Source organism: Ixodes scapularis, unplaced genomic scaffold (assembly GCF_016920785.2).
Source record: "Ixodes scapularis isolate PalLabHiFi unplaced genomic scaffold, ASM1692078v2 PGA_scaffold0__279_contigs__length_252992795, whole genome shotgun sequence".
NCBI classification, from domain to species: domain Eukaryota; kingdom Metazoa; phylum Arthropoda; class Arachnida; order Ixodida; family Ixodidae; genus Ixodes; species Ixodes scapularis.
The window spans coordinates 77,205,156-77,211,155 of record NW_024609835.1 but is presented as its reverse complement, the minus strand read 5'-3'; the positions used below and the strand labels follow the sequence as shown (position 1 = coordinate 77,211,155).

Sequence of the window (6,000 nt, the reverse complement as noted above, 5' to 3'; positions counted from 1 at the left end):
GGTAGCCACCAAGAGGTGGGGAGCCACGGAGGGAGTGACGCGTGCCCTAACCCTGGCACTCCTTGCCTCAAAGGTGCTATACGCCTATAACTACAACCGACTTACGCAGACTTAAGAACTCCGGCTAGAGCGACTTAACCGAGAAGCAATGCGCGTGGTCACTGGGCTTCCGAAATTCACAAAAATTGAAGACTTACATATTCACTCCAGACTTAACACCCTTAGAGAACGATCGGAAATGCTGAAAACGGCCCAACTCGATCGTCTTAGATCCACGGAACCGGGAAGGGCTATCCTCCGCCACGTCGGCTACGACACGGACAGCCCCCCTCAGATTCCGCTTCTCAGCCTAGAAGAAACAACATGGGCAAGGATTACGAAGCGCGGCGACAACATTGGGCGAGGGAACATGAAGTCTTTGTCAAAGACTGTATAGTCGACACAACTAACTCGTTCATCTACACGGACGCAGCAATTGGCAAAGACGACCAAGCGAGCATTGGAATACAAATATTAAATACCATGACCACATCAATCCGCCGAATCAATGAAGAACGGAGTACGAAGGAAGCGGAACTACAGGCAATCCTTGAGGGTGCACGTGAGGCCGTGTGTCAACAGAATGCATACACAGATCCGTTCGATTTTATATGCGTCTTCACCGATTCCAGGGACGCCTACGCTGAGTGCCAGGACGTCAGCTCATACAACACGGCGGTCCACCAGCTGAGGACACTCGCTCAGCTCCTCGCCCTCGATGGGCGAACACTTCAGGTTGGGTGGGTGCCGGGTCATTCAGGCATCCACGGAAACGAAGAGGCCTACAACGCGGCCAAAGCAGCGCTAGAATCTGCGCCGGTGCTTCGAAATCAGGACCAACAGGGTGTCAGTCGTGAAGGAGAAAATAATGTCCTACCCTTAAACCCAGACGCATTTTTGTCCCTGAAAAAGAAGCATCGAAGGGAAACCCTCACTGCCCAAATACCACCAGACCCTCACGGAACCCTACCGACACGCTTCAGTCGGGCCGATAGGGTAATCCTGTGGCGTATTAGAACGCGCACCGCCATGACTCCGGCTTTTCGGTATAAGTTTGGCCTCACAAGACGACGAGGACACCCAGACAACCCGCCACCCGTTGTCGCAGAGGAGTGCGACCGGTGTAAGTCCGGACAGAAAGCTACGCTGGAGCACCTTGTCTGGGGATGCACAGCGACAGAGCGTATTCGCCGAAGTGTCCTCCGCGGACTACCACATCAGCTTCGTCCTACAAACTTCTAAGAATGGACGAGTCCCGAAGGCGCACAAGCAGACACAGAGGCAGTGCTTCAGTCCCTCCTGAAATTCATTCGGGAGGCAGGCATTCGCCATCTATTTTAACATATTTTCATCCCACATCATCCCCATCGCTCATCTCCTCCCACAAATGATCTGAGATCAAGGTGGTGAGGGCATCAATAAAAACAAAACGTGAACAACAATACACGCTGGTCCACAGCCTCCTTCCGAATTTCCTCGATTTTTCGTGCAGATTTCCGCCGCTTGGCATCGGGCGCTCGCGCGTGCGCAGAACGCTTCTCAGAAAAGGTCCATTCCGACGCGACGCGTGAATGACTTAGCCGAAGACAGTGAGCACCATGACGATGCGATTTCGGCGTTGCCTAACTGACGCCATCGTCGGTATGTGATTGGGTCTAAAGTGAAACGGAATGGGTAGTGATCGTAACAACGCGTTATAGTTTCTGCTTTCCATCTGGTTATTTACGCCGCATTCACTCTGGCTGTTGTAACGCGTTTGCAAACCGGTTTCCGAACGTGGTTGCTTTAAGATTCAGTACAAGTTTTGTGTGCATTTGATGGTAAAAAAAAGAGCGAATCCGCTTCGTGGTTGTGTTTTGAACGCCAGTGCGAACGCACCTTTACGCTGCGCGACATAGTACGAACAGTTGGTTGTTTCCCTTTGGCTAAGAACTCAAAGGCTGTCGTTTCGCACTACTAAAAGTGCTCATTCGGGGTATTAGCTTACGTGTTAAAATGAAGAGGTCATCAATAACCCGTTTGAGGAGGAAAATGCACCGATGTCGTGTTCGCGCTAACAATGTCAGGCAGAGCACAACCACGCGGAGGATGTGTGCTCGAAACTGAAGTTTCGAAAGATGAAAGAATGGTTTCGGAACCTTTGCTTTTTAACAGTGCGTCGTTCCAAAACTGGTGCTGTGAAGGCTTCGTGACTCAAGACGTTTTAGGTTTCCTACCCTAGACGTTTTAGTTTTAGGTTTATGTTGCATGACCGAGTCGTTTTAGGTTTCATGGCCTAGCTGGTTTACGCACTTGCGACTGCTTAATGCTGAGTGCTTTAAAACCTCTTGGGATCTCTTGCGACGACAGAACACACTGTTGACATCGAGTAGCCGTGCAACACTTTACATTTTCGTATTTTTTTGCACACCAATCCTTTAATTTTATTTTGTTTCTTTTTGCTTTAAAACTTTTTTACAGCGTTATAAACGAACATTTTCTCAAAGGTAATACGTGTATTATATTAAAACTTTGGCTCCAGTGAAATGCAGTTCCAGGGTCACCATGTAGATGTCACGTGCGTGCCAGTGTGTTCTCTCGTCGTCAGAGAACACAGGACAGGAACTTGGTCTATATAACCGATTCAAGATATTCACGAATCTAGATGGCGCCACCGCTCTGACTTGGCAAAAGACGCTTTGAAACCGGGACTCAAAGTGTAACCGTAACCGACAATCGTTAGGAACGAAATTTGTTCAGTAACCGTAACCGAAACAAAACCGTTATTTGAAATTTATGAAAACCGACGGCAACCGTAAATTATTTGCCGGGAACCAATATTAACCCATATTAACCGAAAGTTGGTTTTTCTCAAGAATGACCTCGATAAGGGACCTTGAAATGTCGTGGCCATTTCACAAAGTTACTAACAGCGAGTGGTGAATCTGGCAATAGATTTCCGTTCAATCTAACTTCAGTATCAAGAATACTTAGTTGGAATCAGTGGTCGAGCTTATAATGAAAAGTCTTTATTTCTAAATCTTCCAAACTCCTACAAGTGCTACATGTATTCCGTACGTATCTAGAGTCTAGGTACCGTTATTCCAGTCTCCAGGTGTGAACCTGCAGACTGGGCACTAGTCGACTATATGTTGCGTTATTCCGCACTCCAGGTGTGAACAGAAGGGAAAGACGCGTTGGGGCGCTTGTGGGCTTCCACCTTAGCTATCACCCGATCAGGCCCCGCCTCGACCGCCGAGAAGGAGATCACACAATGGCAAGGTGGGAAGGATCGGCTGCCTCACAGTTGGACGATCTCGATGCAGTGCCTTGTCCTTTTCCGTTCCGTCGTCAACCAACCGCGCGCTCACTGCCCGAGCTCTGTCCCGTGCCGTCCTTTTCTTCTTCTCACTTGGCCCCCGCGGGCCCATGTCCGGCCCCCTCGTGGCCACGATTCCCCCACTCCCCCCCCCCCCCCCCACCTTCAAACGCGGGACTGCGTGGGGCTTGAAGACGGAGATGGGATTCTACTGCGCCATCAAAGAGGAGGTCGCCGGGCTCAGACCTGGGCGCGTTCTTCACGGCCACTGGAGAAGCGACGGGCGTGGGGCAGGCCGCAGGCTGACGCCGACGGGAGTGAACGGTGACGGCTGCGGACCTTAGACGGCGTTGGTGGTGGCGGCGTGGCCCCCAGGAGAATGAATAAGGCCTTGGGCATGGGGGGCGAGCAGATCAAACCTGTCTCGTTGGAGAATCTGAGCTGCCATCTCTATATTGGAACGAGGAGACAGCTTCTTCAGCCGCCCCTGGTGCACGCATTCGGCCTCGTGTGCCTCCGGGTGTACGGGGGGACGAAGCACAGCCAGCCGCTGTTCTCAGACTCAGGTGGCGCATCAGAATTGGTAGCGTACGCCCTCGGAAGCGCGGCAGGATGATGTCGCCGGGTCGCCCTGCCTCTGGCCTCGGTTGCTGTTTCCGTCGTCGAGAAATCAGGTGGACTGCTCCCTGGTCCTCGGACGCCGTCCTCACCACCATCGCGAGGCAGGGGGGACTGCTCCAAGCTTGTCCCCTCGCCACGAACAGGGTTGACGAGTTCCGCAAAAGGTTCGCAACGGCTGGGGTAGTTGGACCAGCTCCCGCCGGGCTTGGTAGTGGGCTCTGTCGATACCGACCGGCTCCACTACTGTGCCTCCTTTGGGGTTGCCGCCTCCAGGGTTGGATGCCCTGCTCGTCGGACCACCGGAATCCAGGATGGGCGCCTTGGCTGACTGGGGAGGCCGTGGCATCCACGCTCTGCCCAGGTGGGCTCCCCCTGTGGGGTCGCCCATGAGCGGCGCCACGTCGAGCTCCTCCCCAGCGGTCGTTCCAGGCGGGCATTCTCTGTTATATAACACTGCTAAAGACGTGCAGAATCACTGCACTCTGTGCCGTTCTTTCTTGCGAAGGCCCGAGCTGTTGTCAACATCCTCACCAACCGGCTGACCACCGTGTCTGTAGTCCGCGCTTGGGGTCGCGTGCAAGAGGTCGCTGGAGCGGAACGCCCCCTTCTACTGGTCGTGAAGGAAATAGCCCTTCCAATCGGCTACGTAAACGCGTTCAGACTGCTCGTTTATACTTAGCCGAGTGAGTTCGTAGCTAAGAAGCGACACTTGCGTCGTTACGTTGCAGGGCACACCCCCTTTTCGGAGCCAGTGAGGCAGCCAACCCGCAAGCCGCGCTGCTCAGTGGGCGGTCTCTCCGTAAGACCCCGTACCCGAAATTAAATGCCAGGCGACGATGACTGATACCGCCACGTGCCGCCTGTTTGATCCTTGCGGAATCGACTTCTTGAGGCGGTGCCAATGATGTTGCGGGCGACCACGTCCCGCGGGTATTGACTCACCAACAGCTGCACTAAATCCGGAGTCTTTACAGCTCTGGCATTGCTTTCTTGAAAGCGGGGCATCTACGAGAGTACCGGAATACTCAGTACCGGAACACGTTCCCCCTCATCTCCGGGCCGGTCGCGGCGCGAGATAACTTATACAAAGTCTTGCTGTCACTTCTATGTCCAGTTGGAGCGGAGTCGTGAAAGCATCCGATAGGCCTCTTCCGTAGCCTCCTGGGAATCACAACCTTGAAAACATGGTTGTCTTTCTGCCCTTCGTCGATCGTTCGGATGACGAGAAGCAACAAACCGCCCTTGCCCCGCAGATACGAATCCCAGTGTCCATTAACTCGCCCGCCAGCGCTCCCGGTTCAATCTGAAAACTCACAACCTTTTTTACATCCGCTGGCAAACGCGGCGAGGCGGGGAGGTCCCCTCTTCCCGGTGTCCCTCATCGAAAAACTGTCCGCCAGCGGTACCGGCATCAACTGCTATTCCCGCAATTCCTCCAACACCCGTTGGCAAACCCGTCCGCCAGCTCTCCCTGTGTCAACTTCCATTCCGGTAATCTTTCCGACACCCGCTGGCGAAAACCCATGTGCTCCCCGGGGCTCAACAAGCTCTTCTTCGCTCACCACTTCATCCCAAGTCGCGATACCCTGATCTCTCGCGCAGCGTCCTAAAACTGATACGATACCCAACGTTGGAGGCTACGATCTGTCCTGTCCACGCGCAGCCGGGCTCCAACGTGTCCTCAGCTGGTCCTGGTCCTGCAGAAAATCGCGGACCGATTTTCCATCGGTGTCTCCAGATAATGTTGATTTCTGTACATTCAACCGCAATCGGAGCACAAACGTAGACCCAGCATTACCAACACTCGCGAAAGTCTCTCGAACTTAATCGTCATGGCGCGCATGAGCTCACCAACGTGTCTCAAGTCCTCCACCGGAGCTGGAGTCCCAATCTTCAACATCATGCGGGAGCCTATTATTGAGCTCACTAGAACACGTCTCGCGGCATCTAACCCTCGCTGAACCTCGCTCTTGGATGAAGCGTCTCTATTCGCGGCCACGCTTGACATAGGACCAACGGGCAAAGTTGACTCTCACGATAAC

General features: G+C 53.4%; 2 pseudogenes; both read left to right on the top strand.

Moving 5' to 3' along the window:
• Positions 1-238: 238 nt before the first annotated feature.
• On the top strand, positions 239-896 carry LOC120849150 (annotated as a pseudogene).
• A 172-nt stretch (positions 897-1,068) lies between these two features.
• LOC120849149 overlaps positions 1,069-6,000 on the top strand; it is a 127,262-nt pseudogene continuing 122,330 nt past the window's right edge.